Source organism: Diceros bicornis, chromosome 34 (genome assembly GCF_020826845.1).
Source record: "Diceros bicornis minor isolate mBicDic1 chromosome 34, mDicBic1.mat.cur, whole genome shotgun sequence".
Classification (NCBI taxonomy): Eukaryota; Metazoa; Chordata; class Mammalia; order Perissodactyla; family Rhinocerotidae; genus Diceros; species Diceros bicornis.
The window spans coordinates 18396826-18422399 of NC_080773.1; the positions used below are offsets into that span (position 1 = coordinate 18396826).

The following is a 25574-nucleotide window of genomic DNA, read 5'->3' on the forward strand; positions in this document are numbered from 1 at the left end:
TAGTTGTATGTCATAGCTGCACATCCTTTTAGTTGCTGTATGTGGGACGCAGCCTCAGCGTGGCTGGAGAAGCAGTGCGTCAGTGCGCGCCCGGGATCCGAACCCAGGCCGCCAGCAGTGGAGCTCACGCATCTAACCGCTAAGCCACGGGCCGGCCCTGAACCTCTTTTCTTCTTGACGTCTGGACCTTAACTTCCTGGGCAAAACAGCTCACTCACATACTAAGGAGGGACAGAAAGACCTGGTTAGTTTTAAACAACAGTTGATGATGCTGAATATGCACAGCTGCAGTTAGCAAAGCTTATCTCCAAGTTTTGTCTTCTCTAACCCAGGGAAGATTTAATCTCTTCATTCTTGGTTTCAAAACCCTGAATTCATTACCTTCCTTACCTTGGGCTGCCTTTTCTGTCTCAGTATCTGACTTCCTGCTATTTCCCCTTTAATGACTGACTGACTTCTCCTTTCTTGCTCTTATACATAGCATTCTTTTTTTTTTTGGCTGAGGAATAGTCACCCTGAGCTAACATCTGTTGCCCATCTTCCTATTTTTGCTTGAGGAAGAACCTCCCTGAGCTAACATCTGTTGCCAATCTTCCTCTTTTTGCTTGAGGAAGATTCGTCCTGAGCTAACATCTACATAGCACTCTTTTTTTGACAAAGGAAAACTGGCTCCAGAATATCTGGGTATCTATGTTCTTCTTCCACATTTTTCAGTTCTCATTACCTCACGCCTAATTTTCTCTCTCCACACTATCCTCGTTTCTAACCATTTATGCACATTCACGGTAACACATTGGAATCTGTGGGCTTATTGCAGAATCGGCTTTGATGTTCAGTCTTTGCACTCCTAGAAGGCAGACTGAAGTGGGGGCACCCCTTGACCCACTGGTGCACCCATCTCCCAGCTGCTGTGAGTGTTGGCTGCCAAAGCCTCACACCTGCTCCCCTCTCAGGAGACCTGCCCTTTGATGAAGAGCAACCTCACATACAAGGTTACCTGAATGGCCAGGGTCCGTGATCACTGAAACAGGGTCTGAAAGCACAGCTTGTCATCCCGTGAGGGACTAACTCTGTGCTGCAACGTGTGCTCCGGGCCCCCGCCTGTGGGATCAGACCGAGACCACATCCTTGCTTAGCCTTTAGCCTCTGTCTTACCTGCTTCCCTCACCCCTCTCTCCTGAGAGTTCTCCTTCAATAAAGCACTTTGGCAGCTTCCCCAACTCAGGCTCTGCTCCAGGGAACCCGACCGAAAACACCTGTTAAGGACCCATAGTCCTATTTCACACTGGAGGTGAGGCTCAGCGGGAAAGGCATTAGGCCTCAAATTTGAGCTGCTAAGACCTGATATTCTCGTCATCAAAGACTTCTCTGAGATAGAGTGTGGGTCCCTTCAGCATCCTGTGCTTGGGGCTGGAAACAGGAAGTGGAAGCTTTCCCATATGCCGTTATAGGAAATACATTAATATGATCCCCATTGAAAATAACGCCAGGCTTCCCTGCCTATCTGCCTGCCTTCCTTTTTTTGCCTCTATCTCTCTCTTCCCCTCCCTCTCTCCCTCTCTGCTTCCCTTTCTTCCTTCATTTTTTTTTACCATAACATAGTGAAAATGGACTTACGGTGCTAATCTATGATTCCTTCTCCCTTCAAATACCCCAGCACCTTCCTTAGAAGCACAAAGGGCATATATTATATACACCCAACAGAAAGGTAAGGTGTCCACTGACTTCTGAATGCTGGGGGGAGAAGTTGTACACAAGATGCCATTTAATTCCTCCTTTTCCGAGAAGACTTTGTGCTTAGCTGTAATGTAGGAGTTGAGAGTAGGAGATTTGGGGGCACCATTCAAAGGCTCCTTCATTACTGTGGTGTGATTTTAGGTGACTTACTGAATTTTTCTCATCTGAAAATGGGTGATGATAATAACATCTCTTATTTTTAAAGAGAAGTTAAGTGAAAACATGTGAAGTACTATACTTTGAACAGTGCTTTCCTCCTTTGATATTATCTGACACAAATGAATGAGCCAGTGACACCTCCCCACCCCCTGACTCCCAGAGTTTATGCTTAGCATAAAAAAATCATTTATTTTCCAAACCAAAACCATTTAGAGTGAAAAGAGGCTCTTATGAAACTCCATAGGGCACACTTTTGCCTTTCTCCATTCAAACTTTCTGTCTTGTCTTCCTCAGGGAAAGCACTGGCTCCCAACAGTAACACATTTATTCATTTTCTCAGTGCAGTAAAAAATTTAAAATCATTTCAGAATTGCTTTATCCATACTACCACAGGAAACAAACCTACTAAAAAGAGTTCAGGATTTATTTGCAGTTAGTTTGCAGTTCTCGTCCACCTTCTACCTCACCGAAGACTGAGGGTATGTAGTCAACTATTGTGTTCATGCTTTTCTTTTTGTTCTTTCTTCACTGTGGTTATGGTAGTCAGGGAAATACAATTGGGTTCATTCGTTTCTGTTTTAGTTTTTTTTAATCCCTTCCTGTTCTTGGTGATTTGATTTTTGGAAAATGTAGACTATTAATGTGGTTCAAAAAATCAAAAGTATATAAAATGTGGTTATCAGAGAAGTGTCACTCCCTCTCTTAACCCTGTTAGTCTGTGAACATCTATTTTCCATCCCCAACTGGTAATCTCTCTTGTGGAAAGGTGACAGCAAGCCTCTAACTTGTGTCCTTGTTGAGTGTAAGGAGAGGAGAGGGGAAGGGCTACAAGTTGGAAAGGCCTAGGTTGCACAGAACCCCTATGGATCACTCTATTTGTTGCTGCTTCTCTAGAAAACTCATCTGGCCAGGGACTCCATTTTAAATACTGAAGAAGCGGAACTTGGTGGGGAGACTTTTTCCATAATCTGCCATCCTGGAGTTTGGTGGAGAAAGAGAGAAGGAGTGAGTATCTAGGGAGATTTGGTAATCCTACAGCTGTTTTCATCATTTTCCTAACTCAGCAAGGCTTTTAATCTTCCTGGATAACCCCCTCCAATGTCATGTCACCCGGGATATGGTTATCTACTATGAATATTGGGCTAATAAATATCTTCTAAATACAATATAGGGGAGCAGCAAGTGTAGAATATCAAAGCTCTCTCCCCCAAATTATCCTTTCTTCTGCACCCATCAACAAACATTTCTTAAGCTTGTGCACGTAATATCTTCTTATGATGCTTAAAGCCTATTTATATCTAGAGTAATATTCTATTATCATTATAAAGTTGTTAATTTTTTCCCTTTTGTCTTGACCATATTTACCAATATTAGTGTCATTTATATATCTTTTATATTTTTATCAAGTATAGAGTTACTTTTATTTCATTAATTTATTCTTTTATCTTCAATGCCATCTTCCTTCTACTGTCTTAAGTAAAACTTAGCAGAATGCATAGATTAACTTTAAGATATTCTTTCACAGTTTAAAATTATTCCCTCACATCTATTAAATCAGGCAGGCGCATGAAGTTATTCAGATTCTCTATATTTTATTTTTGTGAACTGAGTACATTTTCAGATAGAAATCTTTTAAGCTCCATCTTATGTCCTTCTATTTCCTAAAGCTTTTTATGCATAAAAAAGAGGCTGTCAATTCAAAATCCTACAGGGTTAAGCCATTAACGTGAATAAATAAAGATGGTTTTATGGAGACTACGGTGAATTAGAGGGTGCCTGCCCAATCAATGGAGATGACATTACCTAGCTCCATCAATCATCTATAATGGGAGAACACTGGCCAGGACCATAGCATTTTATAGTTTTTAAAGAGAAACAAAAACTCCAGATTGTTTAAAAGTTGGCATATAATTTAAAATTTTTAAACTGCCTAGTGAGAAAAGGAGGAGAAATACTGAGGCCACAAACTACCCATTCCCTGCCATTGTGTAGCCTATGTTTAGAAAAATGTCATTCACAAATACACATCCACATACCCTAAATAAAATGCTAGCAAATAATATACAACTTGGAAAAGAACAAGTTTACTCTTTCAAAGTAGTTTGAATCAATATTTATATATCCAATAATATGAAGTAGGATTTTGCAAATAAAAGTGAAATTTATTAATATTGAATTTGCCACACTAAGGAAAATAATATACTATCTCTAGATCCTCTGGCTTTGAATAAAATAAACTTCTTCTGGACATTGACCTTATGGCTTCTGGTGATTTGATAATGGGGATTCTCTTCTTCCAGACTGGAGTTGGGCTGCTAGGGAATTCCTCACTCTTTTATCTCTGTATATGGTGTTCACTAAACACACTCAGAGACCCACAGATCTACTTCTCAACCACTTGGCCGTAGCCAACTTCATAGTCCTTTTCTCTAGGGGAATCCCTCAGACACTGGCTGCTTTTGGTTTGAAATATTCCCTGGGAGAAGTTGAGTGTGAGGTTAGTTATTATCTCCACAGAGTGGCCCGGGAGTTTCTTTCTGTACTACCTGTCTCTTGAGTGGCTTCCAGGCTGTCACAATCAGCCCTAATAATTCCAAGTGGGCAGAATTCAAACTTACAGCTCCTGAGTTTATTCAACCCTCCTGGTCCCTCTGTTGGATTCTTCATCTCCTGATAAATATTGTTGTGCCAATGAAAGTGACTCACCCATGGAATGCTATAAACATTATGGAAAAGAATTCTGGATTGTGTTCTACCAAAGGGTCTGATTCATTTATGTCCTCACTCTATGCGTTCCTGTTTTCCTTCCTTGATATTTTGTGTTTGGGTCTCATGGGTTGGGCCAGTGGCTCCATAGTGCTCTTCCCGCAAAGACGTAAGCAGAGTCCGATACATTCACCACGCCAGCCTCTCTCCCAGAGCCTCCCTGCTTCTGGTGAGCTCCCTTGTGTCCTTTTACTCTCTCTCCTCCATCTTGTCACTTTATATGTCTTGCTTTGTCAACCCAAGCCTGTGACTGGTGAACATCAGTACATTCCCGGCTGCTTGATCTCCAGCTGTCAGCTCGTTGTGCTCATCAGCCGTGATACTCAAATCTTCAGAACCTGCTTTGTCGTTTGTGGTAAAACAAAAATCTCTGAATAGTCCTTTTACAAACAGCTACCATTCATTCAACAGTTTATAAGCACTCAATATTCGACGACTGTGGGTCTAAATCTAGACTCATCTAAAATTTATCCTGTTTTCTTTCCAATGTGAGATTTTAGATTTGTGATTTATTTTTTTTTATTTTTATGTTTTTGAGGAAGATTGGCCCTGAGCTAACATCTGTTGCCAATCTTCCTCCTTTATTCTTTTTTTCTCCCCAAAGCCCCAGTGGACAGTTATATGTCATAGCTGTACATCCTTCTAGTTGCTCCACGTGGGACGCCGCCTCAGCGTGGCTTGATAAGTGGTGCATAGGTCCCTGCCCAGGATCCAAACCGGCAAACCCTGGGCCACCGAAGCAGAGCACGTGAACCTAACTGCTACGCCACCAGGCTGGCCCCTCAGTTTTATGATTTAATTTAATTTTATAAATACATTTGTTATTGTCTCTTTGCATATTGCCTTCCAGTGCAGCAAATACGAGTTTTCCTCCCTGCAGAAACTGCATAACCCAAGGAAAAAGGGCCTACTTATATTGACACTTGGCATTACCATAATGAAATGGCAGGGCCTATATAATAACCCTAGTGGAAGACCCACTGGATACTATTCCTGCCCTACCATGGATGATTTGAATTAGCTTTTTAAGGCCTCATCCTTTAATATGGACCAGCTAAGGACCAGCAGGCCCTTGAAGAAACATTCTACCCTGAAAAAAAGACAAAGACAAACAAAGAGGGGAAAAAAAGTAACATGGAGGAAACAAAGCATATTAAGGGAGCAGAATAAAGTTTTACAATTTGTAAGTAATATTGTTGGTGAGATATGAAACTCTATTGCATAAGACAAGTGTAGGATGCTATTAAAATGAATGATAGAAGACTCAAAAGAGCTTTTGGGAATTAGGAATGACAGAACACATAAAGTATTCATAGAGTTGTTGGAAGATAATACGGGGGAAACTCTAGGAAATTGGAAGAAGGGAAAAGAATATTAGAAACATTAGCAGAACTTTCCTGGAAGTGAATATCTGAATAATAGATGTCCCTAGAGGAAAGAAATATAAACATGGAGAGGAGAATAATATCAAAGAAATTATACAAGATAGTTTGCTAGAGCTGAAATGCATCCATTTACAGACTGAAAGAGCCCATTTGTTTAGCAGGAAATTAATTAAAATAATTTCAGAATATTGGGAAGGAAAAACAGATTCCTAAAGATTCAGAAAGCAAACAACAGGTCATATCCAAAGGGAAAAAAATCAAAGTGGCTTCAGATTTCTAAAGAGCAACATGGAGAACTAGAACGCAATGGAGCGATGCTGCCAAACTTCAGAGATACTGTTTTCCAAACTCAAATTGCATACCTGTCAAACTATCAGTTAGAGATGATGTAGAATGGAAATACTTTCAGAAAGGCAAGGTCTCGAAGTGTTCTCTTTTATTAATGCTTTTTGAGGAATTATTGAAGGCTAAACTCTATAGAGAAAGTAAGTGAAAAAGAGGAAAATGTGGATCTCTGGAAACTGGAGGTTCAACCCACCAGAAATGCTAATGAGATTTCTTCAATGACAGAGAAAGGAAACCTAGGCTGACAGCTGTGCAGCCAGCCTAGACATGACATAGTCAAGTTGGTGGCAGAGGTGGTGAATATGTTCAAAAAGAAACTAAAACTGATAGAATTCCCAATGTGTTCTATTGAGATTTAGGAATGGATAAATTGTTTGTACATGGAGAAACCAAACATATTAAAATATGTTAATTTTAACTTTGGGAAATTAAAATTGTTATGAGAAGAGAAATGTAACATAAAACCTCATATAGCTCAGTAGTTAATAGGCATAATATATAAACACTGATCATTTATTTGACCAAAATATATGTACCTGAGCTAGTGAAGAGGGTTTATTTGATATTCTGTCAAATGTATCTCTAAATGACACAACGGCAAATGTGGTTGAAATATATAAGGTAATGTGAGGAATGTTGAAGATGGGATCCGAGAAGCAGACAGGGCAGATCACGAAGGCGATTATGGGCTATGTAGGCCGTGTTTAAGAGTTTGTCATTTTCATTTGACTCATTCTGTGAAAGTCATTTTCAAATAGCTACTTCATTCTGTTAACTGTTATATAACTGGGCTACAAGTTTCTATTTTGTAATAATAACGTGATCCTCACTTCCTTCAAACTCAATCAGCTTTGATTTCCAATCCCAGATTCCCACTCTTGATCATCTGTTATCTACAGCTCTTTCTGGAAGCAAATGCACAGTTCACATACAGGAACCTGTACCCACTCTACCCATTTAAAGTATAAAAAAATTTGAGAAAATAAACAGAGGCTTACAAAATCTTTGAAAGTACTAGAGGAAAGAGATCTAGACTGAATTTCAGGAATTACTTCAAGTAAAAGATGGCCAAACTGGAGATATTATTTCTGCAGTGGATTTCCATCCAGACAGGAGGATGGGATGTCATGAGGGTACCTCTGGAACTGTCATGTCTAAGACCCAACGTTATAACTAAATCTAGGCATCAGAAAACTTTACCACTGCCGCTTCATTTGACTTTTAACATTTTAATAGCTAGCAATCAGCAATGGAACCTTCTGTAAATAAGATCATTATCCGCACAACCTTGCTTGACAAAGCAATCAGCAGGGAAATGGCATCTGTCTCACTTCTATCGTCCATATATCAGCAAAATTTTAAGAGAACTTAGATTTTATTTACATTCTTTTAAAAAATGTTAAGAGAATTTTAAAAACCTATTTCATTCCCACAACCCTACCAGAAAAGGAACTGGTGAATTTAGACTTTTTAGCACGACAGCTTCTTCATTTCTGAAAGGCACACTAAAAAGAGAGTAGATTGACGCTGAGGGTCAATTTACTGTATCCATCAAAATAAATTAGAAAATATTAGTCTAGGAACCAAAGTATGAACAGTACAAAGTCTGTTAATATAATTCACCATATCAATTCTAAAAGTAAAAATTCAGATATTTATCTTTATAGATTCTTAACATTTGGTAGAATTCAGTGTCTATTTATGGTGAAAAATATTACCGAGTCAGAAATAGGAGAAAATGCCCTTAAGGTGGTGAAGTTTATATACTAAAAATCTCTAGCAAACATGTGCACTGGAGAAATACATATACATTTCATTTAATATCTGGAACAGAGAAAGAATGTCCATCATTAATACTTCTATTTAAAATAGTACTGGGGTCCTATCCAATTATATAAGAAATGAAAGGGAAATGATAAAACTAATATTTTCAGATAATATGATAATTTGTGATGAACATCCAATAAAAGCATCAGATAAATCATTAGAACTAATAGGAGATTTCTGAAGAGCTATGCCTGGGCTTGTACCCATGCCTCCTGTATGCTGTTCATGGTCTGGCCAGCCAGAACTGGAGGTTTGTGAGAAAACATAGAATTCACTATGTGTCAGCCAGTGTACTAACCATGCCACGTGTATTAATTAATGTAATCCTTGTAACAGTATATAGTATACTATTATTTGCCCATATTACAGATATAAAAGCTGAGACATAAGGAGATTAAATGACTTGAATGTGTTAAATGATTATACATGTGGAAGTAGACTTTGGTTGGGAGGACAGTTGGTCTTGGAGTCCAAGGAGATTAAATGACTTGAATGTGTCAAATGATTATACATGTGGAAGTAGACTTTGGTTAGGAGGACAGTTGGTCTTGGAGTCCATGTTCTTAACATTATTGGTGTGACTGGAATTCCACCATCAAATTTTGATCCCATTACACTACCCTAGTCAATGCTTCTATTGCTAGAGTCCAATTAAATCAAGAATATAAATTTAAGTTACATCAAGATTATGCTTTTATGTTCATTTAACACCATCCCAGTCCTCACAAATATTCCATCTCTGAATATGAACATGAGGAACTTAGTTTGATACTGTCCAGATCCCTGAGTAAAACCGCTAGTCAGATCACAGACAGGTTTTTGAAATCTGGGATAGCTACTGCACTATCCTGCTGTGTTTCTCATATTATTGGAGAAAGGGGAAAACCCTTGACTATGGAGGGAGAAATGGCAATAGCCCTATCCCTTGGAGAGTGCGAGGAAATGAGACAGACGTAAGCCATCATGATTAATAGTACATTTGGCTAGAGAGGAAGTGGGCTCATTAAAATGTTATGTGAGAAGGTCTCACTGAATTTGTTAGGTTTGTCATGGCAGGTTAAAAAAATACACTTCTTATAGGCAACCAAAAAATAACCCACTTAATTCCTCTCATTCCTCACTTAATACAAACTCTTTCCCTTTCTGGTACCATCTTCTCTAGTTTTCATCTGTACCTTTTACATTAGTAAGAGAGCAAGATAAAACAAATGGTCCCCCTCAGAGTAAGGGCTGGTACAACAGGAAAACCTGTGTGTGAATCCTAATGTTTATGTAGCAGTTTGTCATTATGTGTTTAAAGGAATCAGGCCACAACCTCATGAGTGAAATCCAAGCATGTTTATTTTGTTACGACTCTTTGTAATTTCTACTTAAGTCATCATTCTTCCATGTAGCTTACATTTATTCCCTTTGAGGGTAAGCTCATCCCCCTCCGCGTTTCATCAGTCACTTTGTTGTCTCTCTGTTTTTGGGGCAGATTTTATGTCCCATCAGCTGATATGAGTTCAAGTTGTATCAGTCCTATCAGTATATTCCTGTCTCTTTGTAGAGGAGGAAGTTTCACATTATGAAATCCCCTCTTCCTTCTGCAAAACCAAGCAATCTGAACTAGTCTGGAGGAGCACAAAATCCTTTAAAAATGTTTGCATCTAAAATTTGATTTTGAAACTTCAAAACAGTTTGAGTTTTGTTTCCTTCTTTCTTCTTTCTTGACTATAGAGTGATAGATGCCTCCTGGCCTAATGTTGGAACTGGGGAAGACCAATGAATAGCAGAAAATGCAGAAGGGAAAACCTACAGTGATTAATTTACCAAAACGTAGCCTAATATACATGGGAGTGATCAATCGTGCTAATGAAGAAAGTGGAGATACCTATGGAAAAGTGTAAAGAGATACAGCAGGAATGTCTTAATTGAGGAGGAAGAGGGAAAAGAGCATTATGAGAGTAGGGGGAATGCTAGGATTATTAAGGATCATGAAATCCAAAAAATAATTTAAGGAAGTAATGAGTCATCAAAAATTTCATAGGTTGCACATAATGGAAGGCAGGATGCAATCCTAAAACACAAAATGACTGACTTCTTTTCCTCTTTGGGTGTGGACTATCAACATACTGATGAAGCAGGCACATTGTATTAATATTATCATCAGTGTGTCTATCATGTACTTTAAGTTTTTTGTCCCAATTCGATTTTTAAAAATATAATTATTGCCATTCAGGCATTTTTTGGATATTTACAAATAATTATCAAGTTGAATCTCTCAATATTTCTTTAGCATTTTTGTTTTTGGTGTTATGCTTAGAAAATCCATGTCTATATCAAGATTTAAATATATATTTACATGACTTTCACTGAGTCATTTAATTATTCCATCCATTCTAAATGTACTTATATGCAAAGAATAAAATTGGTATATAATTATCCTCCCCACATACTGTTAGTCAGTTTACCTAACACTATTTATGGAATAAACTTTCTCCTGCTATATTAAATAATATATTTCCCAGATATAAGTTTTCATTTATATTTGGGTCTTTTACTGAACTATTGATTTTGATCCTTTGATAGATCTATTAAATTAAATTAGATGAGGTGACTCATGGTGGGACACTCAGTAGCTTGACCAATGTGATTAGAGTGTTGGGGACTTGAGCCATTGTTATTGGTTCTACCTACTGACCTCCTCCAGGGAGGGAGGAGGGGTAGAGATTGAATTAAATCACATGATCAATGATTAAAACATCATGCCTGTGTAATGAAACTCCAATAAAAACTCTGGACACCGAAGCTTAGAGGTGCTTCCTGGTTGATGAATACATTGATGTACTGGGAGAGTGTTATGCCCTGACTCCGTGGGGAGAGGGCATGGAAGCTCTTGTTCAGGACTCTTCTGCACCTTGCCCTATGGGTCTCTTCATTTTACTGTTCCCAATTTGTATTCTTTATAATAAAGCTGTGTTCATAAGTATAGTGCTTTCCTAAGTTCTGTGAGTCATTCTAATGACCTATCAAACCTGAGGGGTATCATGAGACCTCCCTAGATTTATAGCTAGTTTATCAGAAGTGCAGGTGACCTGGGGACCCCTGAAACTTGTGGCTGGTGTTTGAAGTGAGGACAGTTTTTTTGGAGACTATGCTCTTAAACCTATGGAGTCTGATGCTAACTCCAGATGGTTAATGTTGGAGTTAAATTGTATTATAGTACACCAGTTGGTGTGGTATCAAAATAAGCAGTTTCATACTTGTCAAATTCCTGAACTTTGAAGATGCATTTAGAGGAACATCAGTGGAAATAGTTGAGTAAGGACCCCTAAGAATACTTTCTTTCGTAAAAGTAATGAGAACACTGGCAAAAATGGACAGAATCAATTTTTTCAGAACTCTAGAAATTAACCAAAGGCTTTTAGCAATCTGGGGAGTATTTATTCAAGAAAAAGAGCAGAACCTTAGTAAGAACAGTGAGTTTTGTGGCATTTTAATTTTCACTATTCTGATCCTCTTCCTCCCAAGCTTCACAGTGGCCTTGAAAACCAATAGCCCACAATCTCATGGTGAAAACCAGTAGCCTGGTAGCGACTGGAGGGGGCACAGTGGGGTTGGATCTCCTTAAAAGCCCATTCCTGGAGAATTGTCATTATTTGAACTGTCTGGTGCTTCCCCGGAAGACCCCACTCATGAGGCTGTCTTTATTTGACCTGACACAGAGCTCACCCAGTGTAAATAGCCTTTTCCTCAGGGATATTTGTTAGAAACAATTGGTGGCAATTGTTTAACATCACATTTCTTGAGGTAGTGTATAACAGTTGGGGCAAACAACACACTAAGCAAAACACTTTAAGTTTTTTTTTTAAGGAAAATCTAGGGAATGCAATATTCATAGGGGGCTTTGAAAACCTCCAACATATTCCTGGAAATCCAGAAGACCACGTGCATGCATAGGGCTGTGTGCAGGCTCAAGAAAGACCTGAGAAAGCCCTAAGTTCTTATCTCTGGCTAGCCTTGAAGCTCTGTGCAAAAGGAAGTGAAGGCTAAAGTGGAATTGAAAACTGCTTGGCTGAGTGTTGAAGGTATGCCCCAACACAGAGCCTATCTTATTTTAAACACAACTCCATAAAGCAACAATTATAAATTCATGGTGATTGGTATAAAATATATAAAGATGTAATTTCTATGACAATAATATCACAAAAGAGAGGAGGAGGGAACAGAGCTATATAGAAGCATAGACTTGTATATAGTACTATTGAAATTAAGTTGGAATCAATCTGAACTAGATTAAGATTTGAATTGCAATCATCAGGGCAATGACTAAGAAAACTCAAAAAGATAACAAAAGAAATAAAAAGAGAATTAAAGTGGTATATTAGAAAATATCTATTTAACACAAAACAAGGCAGTTATGGAGGAATAGTGGAATAAAAAAGACATAGAATATAATAGAAAATAGCAAAGTGGCATATGGAAATCCTACCTTAGTAATTACATTAAATGTAAATGGCTTAAACACCCCTATCTAAAGGCAGAGATTAGAAGAACAGATTGAAAAAACATGATCAAACTGTATGCTGTCTACAAGACACACCTTAAGATTCAAAGACACAAATAAGTTGAAATTAAGAGGATAGAAAAAGATATACCATGGCAACAGTAACCAAAGTAGAGCTGAAGAGGCTATAACTAATGTCAGTCTAATAGTCTAAAACCTGTATAGCTAATATACAGTCTAACAAAATAGACTGTAAGAAAAGTTTTACTGGAGATAAAGAAGGACATATAATAATAATAAAAGGGTCAATACATTAAGAAGATATAATAATTATAAACATACCTACACTTAATAACAGAGCTCTAAAATATATGAAACAAAAACTGACAGAATTGAAGGGAAAAATAGACAGTTCAACAGTAACAGTTGGAAACTTCTGTAATGGATAGAACAACTAGACAAGATTAGCAAGGCAAGAGAAGACTTGAATAACAGTATAAACCAACTAGACCTAACAAACATCTATAGAACACTCCATCCAACAATAGCAGAATACATAGTCATCTCAAGTACACATGGCAAATTCTCACAACTAGACCATATATTAGGCAATAAAATGACATTCGGTAAACTTAAAAGGATTGAAAGTATACAAAGTGTATTCTTTGACTACAATGGAATATAATTCAAAATAAATAACAGAAGGAAATTTGGGAAAGTCACAAATATGTAGAAATTAAACAGTCTTAAATAACCAACAGATCAAAAATAAACTACAAAAGATATTAGAAAAGACTTTGTGGTGAATGAAAACAAAAATACAACATACCAAAACTTATGAGATGCAGCTAAAGCAGTGATTGGGGGAAATTTATAGCTGTAAATGCCTATATTTTAAAAAGTAGAAAGAACTTAAATCAATAACCCAAACTTCCACCTTAAGAAGCTGGAGAGAGAAGACCAAACTGAACCCAAAGCATGAAGGAAGGAAATATTAAAGATTAGAGTGGAAATAAATGAAATAGAGAGTAGGAAAACAATAAATAAAAATCAACAAAACCAAAAGTTGGTTCTTTGGAAGATCAACAAAATTGACAAAGCTTTAGCTAGATTGACCTAGAAAAAAAAAATGAAGACTCAAATTACTAAAATTAGGAATGAAACAGCAGACATTACCAACGACTTTACTGAAATAAAATCACTCATAACAGAATGGACAACTTCCTAGAAAGACACAAACTACTGAAGCTAGAAGAAATAGAAAATATGAATAGATCTATAACAAGTAAATAGATTGAATTACTAATTTAAACACATCCTATAAAGAAAAGTCCAGGACCAGATGGCTGCTTCATTGATGAATTCTACCAAACATTTAAAGCAGAATTAACACCAATCTTTCACAAACTCTTCCAAAAAATAGAAGAGGGGGGCACACTTCCCAAGTTATTCTATGAGGCCAGCATTACCCTGATTACAAAGCCAGACAAAGACATTACAAGAAAACTAAAGTCCAGTATCTCTTATGAATATAGATGCAGATGTTCTCAACAAAATACTAGCAAACTGAATCCAGCAACATTTAAAAGGATTATACACTAAGTGAGATTTATTACAGAAAGGCAAGGGTGATTTAATATAAGAAAATCAATAAAAGTAATATACCACATTAATAAATGAAGGGAAAAAACCACATGATCTCAACTGATGCCGAAAAAGCATTTGACAAAATCCGACATTATTTTATGATAAAAAACATTCAATAAACTAGGAATAGAAGGGAACTTCCTTAACCTGATAAAGGGCAGCCATGAAAAACCCACAGCTAATATACTTAATGGTGAAAGACTGAAAGTTGCCCCCTTGTCAAGAACAAGACAAGGTTGTCCACTCTCACCTCTTCTATTCAATATTGTACTGGAATTCACTAGTTGTGAATTCACTATTTACTATTGTACTAGTTCTAACCAGGGAAGTAGACAATAAAAAGAAATAAAAGGCATCCAAATAGAAAAAGAATTAGACTATTTCTATTTGGGGATGACATAACCTTGTATATAGAAAATTCTAAAGAATCTGACACAAAACTATTAGATCTAATAAACAAATATAGCAATGTGGCAAGATATAAGATCAATAAAAAGCATTAATTAAAGATATTTCATAGTTCACTGAAAATATCAACCCAACAGCACTAAGTACTCCTGTTACTCAGACAGTGGGCTTTAGATATTAGTTTTCACGAAAAGGAACCTTGAAGAAATGTCTGAATCCAGATCTGGGGCAGGTTTATAAAATTACCCTGGAATATCTTGTAAAACCAGAGAGCAAAGGAACTATGTAAAACACGACTTGGTTCATGCCAAGCAAAACTAAACAAAAACTCAGGAATCACCTTAAAGAGACTCTCACTCTAAACGTTGGGCATATTGAGTACTAATAAAGATAATAACTGCAATGGATTAAAACATATCAATTAAATATCTGAGTTTAAAATGATACTAAAGAAATCTAATTCAATGCCATTGAAGGTTGCTGATAAACCAACTCATGTCGATAACTGGCAAATAAAATGAAAGAATCAAGAATTTATTCTGACGTTCCTATATTAACTATACCATTGGCTAACCCAATAGTTGAGAGAATATTTCTCTTTATGGAAATGTTAAAACTAATAAATGTAGGATAAATGAAGGAAATGGAGTATCACCGCTTTTTAACTTCTAATGAATCAATAGATGTAGGAATTGATCAACAACAACAAGGAATTTTACCAAAAGAGAGACAACAGGTCTTTGTGTCTCTCCTGGTGGAAGAACACAACATCATCTAGGAAGTGGTCTTGCCAAAAATATTGAACCTCAATCTTGATAAGGTCTCTACACTCAACTACCAATTTACAGGAAATATAAGAAAACAGAGGAATACATTAAATGACATCGCAGGATGCTATCAGCAGAATCCAGATTGTGAGAAATACTACTAGAAAAAACATGTGTAATTTATTCATCAAATAATTGTTTCGAAATGAAGAAATGGAGGTAGAATCTATATATTCAAGTAGACTTAAGTCTACCAATTACAATGTGTAGACCTTATCTGAATTCTGAGTTAAACAAACTATAAAATATTGACTCTGACATGTCATAAATTTGAAAGCTTGCTAAATTTAATTTTAAAATAATTTCATATGTACAGAAATGTTGCAAGAATAGCACAAAAACCTTTTTCCTGAACAGTTTTAGAGTAAGTTGTCAACATAATGCCCCATCACTCCCAAATAAATTAGTATTTCTTATAAACAAGGACATTTTCTTGCGTATTTATAGTACAACAATCAGAAAATACATATCAGTTCATTACTCCCATCTAATACACAGACCCCATCTGAGTTTCACAAACTATTCCAATAATGTCCTTTATAGCAAAAAGATCCTATCCAGAAGCAAGTGTTGCTTTTAGCTTTCATGTCTCCTCAGCCTTCTTCAATCTGGAAGAATTAGTCTTTCCTTGACTTTCATTTTTGAAGATTTCAGAAGAGATATTTTGTAGAATGTCCTTCCGTTTGAATTTGTCTGATGTTTCTGGATGATAATATTCAGGTTATGCATTTTATTTTTTGGCAGGATACTCTGTTCTTCTCACTGCATCCTATTAGTACACAATGTCAATTTGTCCCATGTGATGTTAATTTGTATCCTCCTTAGTTTGATTAAGGTGGCGCTTGCTAGGTTTCTTCACTTTCCTGTTTTCCTTTGTAATTAATAAGTATTTTGTGGGGATATCATTTGAGACTATGTAAATATCCTACTCCTCTAAACCTACACCCACCATTTTGGTATCAATTGATGATTCTTGCTTAAAACAATTATTACCATAGTGATTGCCAGATTGTGATTTTTTTGAAGTTTTTCATTCTTTCTACATTTATTCATTTGGCATTCTGCTGAAAAGTGTTACCATTTATTCATTTCTATTACCATAGGCTCATGGATTCTTATTTTATTCAATGTACTGTAATCCATTATCATTATTACAAATGGCCCCAGATGTGGTCAGTGAGATCCCCTTCAAGTTGGCTTCTCTTGGAATGTCCCCAGTACTCTTTGAGAACCTCATTATTTACTGACACAAGATGTTCCAGGCTCATCTTGTGCTTCCCATGGTCCAGTCCTGGAAACAGCTATTTCTCTTTTAGCAGAGAATGGTATTGAGAAACTAAGATTTGGGCACCAGTTTTGCTCAATGCTATGAGTGGGGGAAGGGGCACTAGTTCAAGAGGTAAGATATATATGTATATACATATGCACATGTATATATTTATAGGTATATATTTATATACTGGAAACCATGAGTTCATGCCAAAACTCCCATTCCAATACGTTATAGGAATTTCATATTTGTAACTTCCTTTTCTTTCAGTGAGAAACCTGGCTCCCACTGTCTCTAATATGTTTACTTATTTGATGAGTTCCCCTCTAAGTAACTGATCTTTCAACCCATGCCACTGCTACCTCCCATAGAAACACCTGCTTCATCTGCTCAGCCACCAACCTGGGCTGCCTTCCCCCTCCCCTTGCTCAGAAGCTGTCATTACCATGCTTGGGCACTGATCCCATGCTGGGCTGGGTCAACAGCCATATCTCCTTCTGCTCTTTCCTACCAGGTCCACCTAATGGATTTTTGACTGGAAAGAAGAATGGAAGGACTGAATATTTGATATTAAGGATTTGCTCTTAATTATGTATGTTTGAGAAAATAGCAATGAGGTTGTATTTTTTAAAAAGAATCCTTAACTTTAAGAGAAACTGAAATATTTATAAATGAAATGTGATAGATTTGCTTCAAAACAATAAGGGATTGGGAGAAGAGGGTGGGGTAGAGATAAAACCAAATTGCTTATAAATTGGTAATTGTTGATGCTGGTGGTAGGTACATGAGGGTTCACTATATTTTCCATAACAAAATATTTTTTTTGAAAGGCAATAAACAAATTCCCCTCCTAACACATAGTTCTCAAAATTGTTGTGGTTTTCCTTTGTATATTTTTTCCATTTGAAATATAACAATTTATCAAATCTATGGGAAAAATATACTTTGGAGTATTGTTTTGAATTGGAACTAATTTATGTAATTTTGGAAAGAACTGGATGGCTCCAAATTTGAGTGTTTACATACAGGTGCAGGGCAACTCTTTCCATTAATCCAATTCTTTTTTGAAGTTTCTTTTAAAAACAATACATTTTGTTTTTCTTTAGGAATTTTATATTGCAATTGCGATGTAACAAATTAACTCCTTTTTCCCAAATAGGTTGCCGATGGTATCAGAAACTTTCACTTTTGTGATTTAATATCTGGCTGTTGCTGAATTCTTAAGAATTCTAGTTGCTTTTGTTTGGCTATACCTTTTCCTCAAAAAACAAAAATATCGGAGTCATAATAAGTTTGAGTTTATTTATAATTATTTTTTCCTCAATGAAAACACAATTATTGCTTTTATTGTAGCCTTATATACAGGAGCTTATTAAAAATTCAAGCAGACTCAGAGTGACATCAGCAAGATGGCAGAATAGTAAGTCCCAGCCCTTGTTCCCCCACAGAAACATCAATTTAACAATGATATACGAACCGAAATACCTTTAGGAGAATTCTAGAATCCAGTTAAGAAGTTAGAGTACTCCAGGCAACGACAAAGCTGAGAACAGCTGCATTTAAACGTGTAAGAAGAGCAATTTCATATTACCCATGTCAGGCCCTCCCCCAAGATGGCATAGCTCAGTGCCAGGAGAAAATGCCTTGGCTCACAACTTCTCCCTTGAGGGGAAAGAGAAGAGTGAAGCATGCATCCAAAATTCTGGCTTTTTGGAGGACTGCCCAAGGTACTGGTTTCTGTCTCACCTCACTCAGAGTGCTGACAGGACTGGCATAATTTGGATACTGGTGGATCATGAGAACAAAACAGAGCAGGGAGCAATTTGCTGTTGCTGGCAAGGCTCAGTGTAATCAGGAGAAGGCGCACAATTGGAGGCTTCTCCCTTAGGTGGGAGAAGCGTGGAGCATGTGTCCTGTATTCCAGCTCTTCAGAGCGCTGCCTAAGGGACTGGTTTCTGTCTAGCTTCATTTGAAGCACTGACAGAACTAGCATAGATTGAATACCTGGGGGACCCTGAGAACAAAGAAGAGTGGGGGCAGCTTGCTGCAGCCAGTACAGTTTGATTGGGAGAGGAAGCATAACCTCAGGCTTCTCCCTTGGGAGGGAGAGGAGTGGTGCATGCATCTAGCATTCTGGCTTTTCAGAAGGCTGCATGAGGGACTGGGACCTGTCTTGCTTGACTCAGGGCACTGATGGAGAGCTGGCATACTTTGGGTGCCTGGCGGCTGCTGAGAACAAGGGAGAGCAGGGTGGCTTGCTGCTGTAGAAACAGAGAAGTTGTAGTACCACAGATACCAGAGGGAGCAAGAGATTACAAGCTCCTGTAAAAGAAACTGGCAAACTCTTTAATTGAGAATTTGCACACAGAGAAGTCGCACCCCTCCAAAACAATGTTTCAGAGGATCCTAGAATCTCTAGCCAGGCTTATTCATGAGGGTCTTCTTCTCTATGAAACCAGTCCATAAAGACTAGGAGAAGTGGTTGTTTTTTCAAATGCATGGATCTTAACACAAAGTTATGATACACATGAAAAAACAAGCATGGCCCAAACACAGGAACAAAATCTATTTTCCAGAAATCAATTCTAAAGAAATGGAAGTATACGGATTACCTGAAAAATAATTCAAAATAGCCATCATAAAGATGCTCTACAAGTGCAAGAAAATAATGCTTGAACAAAATGATAATATCAACAAAGAGAAAACATTAAAAAGGAACCAAACACAATTTTGGAGCTGAAGAATACAATAACTGAACTGGAAAATTCACTAGAGGGGCTCAACAGGTGACGTGGTCAAACAGAAGAATCAATGAATTCAAAGATAGGTCACTTGAAATTATCCAGTCAGAGAAACAAAAAGAAAATAGAATGAAAAAGAGTGAAGCAAGCCTGAGGGACTTATGGGATACCACAAAATGGACCAATATATGCATTATGGGAGTCCCAGAAAAAGAAAAAAGAAAGAGGCAGAAAGCTTATTTAAAGAAATAATGGCCAAAAACTTCCCCAATCTGCAGAAGGAAATGGACACCAGATTCAAGAAGCTGTATAGACTCCAACTAGGATGAAGTCAAAGAAATCTACACTGAGACACATTATAATCAAGTTGTCAAAAGTCAAAGACAAAGAGAGAATTTTGAAAGCAGCAAGAGAAAAGCAACACACCATGTACAATGGAACCCCCATAAGACTCTCAGCAGCTTTCTCAGTAGATGCCTTGCAGGCTAAAAGGGAGTGGGATGATATGTTCAACATGCTGAAAGAAAAAAATTGCCAATTAAGAATAATATATCTGGCAAAACTATCCTTCAAAAATGAAGGAGAAATAAAGACTTTCGCAGAAAAACTAAAGCTGAGGGGAGTTCATAACCACTAGACCTGCCTTACAAGAAATGCTAACGGGAGTCCTTTAACTTGAAATGAAAAGATGCTAACTAGCAACATGAAAGCATATGAAAGTATAAAGCTCTCTGGTAAAGAAAAATATGTAGACAAATACACAACACCATAATACTATAATGGTGGTACATAAATCATTTTTAATTCTGGTATAGAAGTTAAAGATAGAAATATAAAAAAAAAACTATAACTATTAAATTATGTTAATGGATTCACAATATAAAAAGATAAAATTTGTGACATCAATAACATAAAATGTTGGGGGGAGATGTAAAAGTGTTGAGTATTTGTATGTAATTGAAGTTGTTATTAGCTTAATAGAGATTGTTATAACTATAAGATGTTTAATGTAAGGCCCATAGTAGCCACAAAGAAAATACATATAGAAGATACACAAAAGAAAATCTGAAAGGAATCAAAGCATGTCACTACAAAAAAAAAAAAAAAATCAATGAAACCCAAGACAGCAAGAGAGAAAAAGAGGGATAAAAAAGCCACAAGACAAAGATAAAACAATTAACAAAATGACAAGATTAATTCTTTCCCTATCAATAATTACTTTAGATATAAATGGATTAAACTCGCCAATCAAAAGACATAGATTGGCTGAATGAATTTAAAAAAACAAGATCCAACTATATGTTGTCTATAAGAAATTCACTTTAGATTTAAGTATACACATAGGCTGTAAGTGAAAGTAAGGAAAAAGACATTCCACGCAAACGGTAACCAAAAGAAAGCAGGGGTGCCCATACTTAGATGAAATAGAATTTAAGTAACAAATTCAAGCAGGACATAAAAATATAAAGTGAGAACACCTGAGGGGCCGGCCCCGTGGCTTATCGGTTAAGTGCGCACACTCCGCTACTGGTGGCCTGGGTTTGGATCCCGGGCGCGCACCGACGCACCGCTTCTCTGGCCATGCTGAGGCCACATCCCACATACAGCAACTAGAAGGAAGTGCAGCTAAGACATACAACAATCTACTGGGGCTTTGGGGGAAAAAATAAATAAAATTATTAAAAAAAAAAAGAACACCTGAAAGCCTACTACCTTGTAATAATTATGCTTAGTATTTTATTACATCTTATAACTTATAAACATGTAAATAACAGAGAGGTATGTATGTATTTTACACTTTTAACAGGCACTTTTTTTCATTGTTTACCTATCAGTTTCTCTTATGTTCATACCTTCACAAATTCCCACAGTCCCCTTGTGTAGAACAACGTTACAGATCTGGTGTACATATCCCACATCTTTCTCCATGTTCATACAATCAGATATATACAACACTACACAGTTGCCTTTGATTCCTATATCAAATATTTTAAAAATTTCATCAGAGATGAAATATTTATAACTAATGAGGAATATATAAAAATAACTGTATACAATTGTGTAAATACAATCCAGCTTAAGAAATAGAATACACAAAATGTCTTTGATCCCTTTGCAAACTTATCCCTGCATTTTTCCTCTTCCCTGAAGTTACCACATTCCTGAATTTTATTTACTATATCCTTGGTTTTCATTATGTATCACTTATGCACAAAGTACAATTTATTTTGCCTCTTTTAAAAATTTTATGAATAGAATCATACTGTATGTACATTTCTATGACTCTTTGCTCATCATATTTGTTAGATTCAGTAATTTTCACTCCTGTGTACTATTCCACCATATAAGTACTCCACACCTAATTATCCATCCTACTTTGGATGGGCATGTTTCATTTCCAGATTTGTTACTGCAATGATGTTAATAAAAGCAATACTACTGTGTTTGATGACAGAGACAGTGTTTTTAATGATTTTTAGCTGTGATGAGGCCAATTAGGGTGAAGCAAAAGAGAGACTCTTGGAGGAGAAACAAACTGGAAAAAAAAAAGAAAAAAAACCTTTTTTTTTTTTTTTTAACGAACATTTAGGACTTTCTTATGAAATTGTAATAGAAAAGGAATTTTCTCTTCCTGCCTAATACTGCATCCATTAACTGTTCATCTATTTTTATTACCACTTCAGATCAGGAAAAAAAGTCTGTCATAAATGTCAGAAGAAACTACAAATATTTAGGTTCAAAATTGCCAACTGCAACAGAGAAATTGGGCCCTCCTAGGAAATAGAAGCCTGGTTTTGTCTATTTAGAATATACCAAAATGTAATTATCACTTTTTGAAATAAGAAAAGTAGTTTTCTTTTTTTCATCTTTTAACTTTTTATTATGGAAAATTTCAAACACACACAAAAGTAGAAGAAGAGAGCATAACGAATATTATGTACTCATATACCTTCAGCAATCATTGATTTGTGACAAATATTTTTCATAAACACCCCCACCCACTTCTTCCCATTGCGTTAATTTTAAGCAAATCACAAATAATGTACCATTTCTGTAAGTATCTTAGTATGTTATCTCTAAAGAGATAGACTTTTAAAAGAACATAACCACAAAACCATCATCCTAACTAGAAAAATTAATTATTCTTTCCAATATCTAGTGTTTGAAATTCCACCAATTGTCTATTTTTTTATTGAGGTAACATTGGTTTATAACATTATATAGATTTCAGGTGTACATCATTATAATTCGACTTCTGTATACACCACATTGTGTTCACCAAAAGTCTAGTTTCCATCTGCCACCTTTACCCCTTTCACCCTCCCTCCAACCCTCTTCCCTTCTGGTAACCACCAGTCTGTCCTCTATATCTACGTTTGTTTGTTGTTGTTGTTTTACCTCCACATATGAGTGAAATCATATGGTATTTGTCTTTCTCCCTCTGACTTATTTCACTTAGCATAATACCCTCAAGGTCCATCCATGTTGTCACAAATGGCAAGATTTCATCTTTTTTTATGGCTGAGTAATATTCCATTGTATATATATATATATATATATATACCAAATTTTCTTTATCCATTTATCCATAATTGGGCACTTAGGTTGTTTCCATGTCTTGACTATTGTAAATAATGCTGCAATGAATTTAGGGGTGCATCTATCTTTTCAAATTAGTGTTTTCATCTTCTTTGGATAAATACCCAGAAGTGGAATAGCTGGATTATATAGTAGTTCTATTCTTAATTTTTTGAGAAATCTTCATACCGTTTTCCATAGTGGTTGCACCAATTTACACTCTCACTAGCAGTGTATGAGGGTTCCTTTTTCTCCACATCCTCGCTAACACTTGTTATTTCTTGTCTTTTTAATAATAGCCATTCTGACGGATGTGAGATGATATCTCATTGTGGTTTTGATTTGCATATTCCTAATAATTGGTGATGTTGAATATCTTTTCATGTGCCTGTTGGCTATCTGTATATCTTCTTTGGAAAAATGTCTGTTCTGATCCTCTGCCCATTTTTTAAATCAGGTTGTTTGTTTTTCTTGTTGAGTTGCATGAGTTCTTTATATTTTTCAGATATTTACCCCTTATTGGATGTATGATTTGCAAATATCCTCTCCCCATCGGTAGGTTGTCTTTTCATTTAGTTGATGGTTTCCTTTGGTGTGCAGAAGATTTTTAGTTTCATGTAGTCCCATTTGTTTATTTTTGCTTTTGTTTCTTTTGCCTGAGTAGACACAGTATTGGAAAAGATGTTGCTAAGACTGATGTCAAAGAGAGTACTACCTATGTTTTATTCTAGGAGTTTTATAGTTTCAGGCCTTACATTCAAGTCTTTAATCCATTTTCAGTTAATTTTTGTGCACGGTGTAAGGTAGTGGTTTAGTTTCATTCTTTTGCATGTGGCTGTCCAGTTTTCCCAACACCATTTATTTTTTCACTTTATTTTATTTTTTTGATGAGGAAGATTGGCCCTGAGCTAACATCTGTGCCAATCTTCCTCTATTTTGTATATGGGATGCTGCCACAGTCTGGCTTGATGAGTGGTGCATCAGTCCACACCTGTGTTTTGAACCTGTGAACCCCAGGCCGCCAAAGTGGAGCACGCAAACTTAACCACTATGCCACTGGGCCAGCCCTTTTATTTTTTTTTGGTGAGGAACATTCACCCTGAGCTAACATCATTGCCAATCCTCCTTTTTTTTTTTTTTTTTCCTGCTTGAGGAAGATTAACCCTGAGCTAACATCTGTGCCAATCTTCCTCTATTTTGTATATGGGACACCTCCACAGCATGGCTGATGAGTGGAGTAGGTCCACGCCCAGGATCCAAACCCGTGAATCTGGGCCACCGAAGAGGAGAGCTTGGAGCTTTAACCATTCAGCCACAGGGCTGGCCCCTCAACACCATTTATTGGAGAGACTTTCCTTTCTCCATTGTATGTTTTTGGCTCGTGTGCCAAAATTAGCTGTCCACATATGTGTAGGTTTATTTCTGGGCTCTCAATTCTGTTCCATTGATCTGTGTATCTGTTTTTCTGCCAATACCATGATGTTTTGATTACTATACCTTTGTAGTATACTTTGAAATCAGGGAGTGTGATACCTCCAGCTATGTTGCTTTTTCTCAGGATTGCTTTGTCAAGACAAGTAGTTTTCTAATGTACTAATCATGTAGTCTCAACCAGGTTCCTTGCCTTGCCTGACCTATAAGCTAAGACATCTGATTCCCTAATTCTGGGCTCTGATCTAATCTACCTGCCTCTACAAGTGGGAAGTTATTTCGTTAATCTAGGGCTTTTAAAGTTATCTGGTCAAGTCCCCTCAACATCACAGAAGAGTGGAAGCCTACTTCAACCACTCCATAACTTTGATTTCTTCTTTCTCTTTAAAAGTTATGCTGCTTTGCATTCTTTCCCATAAAACATCTTTGATTCGTTTATAAAACATCTAAATCATTTGGCAGATAAACTGCAAATCTTTCTTGGCATCTTAAATTTGATGCTCCAAGAAGATGTAATAACACTACTCTATTTTATATAAAAGATAATGAAATTGTGGATTATTGTCACTCACTGTCACAACACACAGTCACAATCTCCCAGGCACATATAGTGGTCGGTAGTCAAATAATCAAACTAACACATACCGAGCTAGACAACACTACACTGTTTTTCAAACCCACCTGGACAGTGACCCACTTTCATAATCACCATGGTATGCACATAAAAGAAAAGCCTATCAAAAAAAGTCACAAATATTAAGTCATCTTCAGCTACTGATATTAACAGAAACAGACAATGTCATAGACCTCCTCACGTCTCTGTCCTACAGAGACCTTCGCACAAGTCCCCATGGTCACAATATCCATTCGCGACCACTTATTGTTACTTTCCAACAGCAGCATGCCATCTCTAGCACAAACCCGGTAACACCTAAGGAAACAAAGACCCACACTGGCAGAAAC

The 25574-nt window shown here is 36.8% G+C and overlaps 1 protein-coding gene across 1 annotated transcript in view; it reads left to right on the forward strand.

The window, feature by feature from the left end:
- The first annotated feature begins 598 nt into the window (after positions 1-598).
- Positions 599-25574, forward strand: part of ZNF283 (zinc finger protein 283) — a 55885-nt gene continuing 30909 nt past the window's right edge. Inside the window, exon 1 of the mRNA XM_058529506.1 lies at positions 599-618. The gene's annotated coding sequence lies outside the window, so the exon portion shown is untranslated. The remainder of the gene's footprint in view (positions 619-25574) is intronic.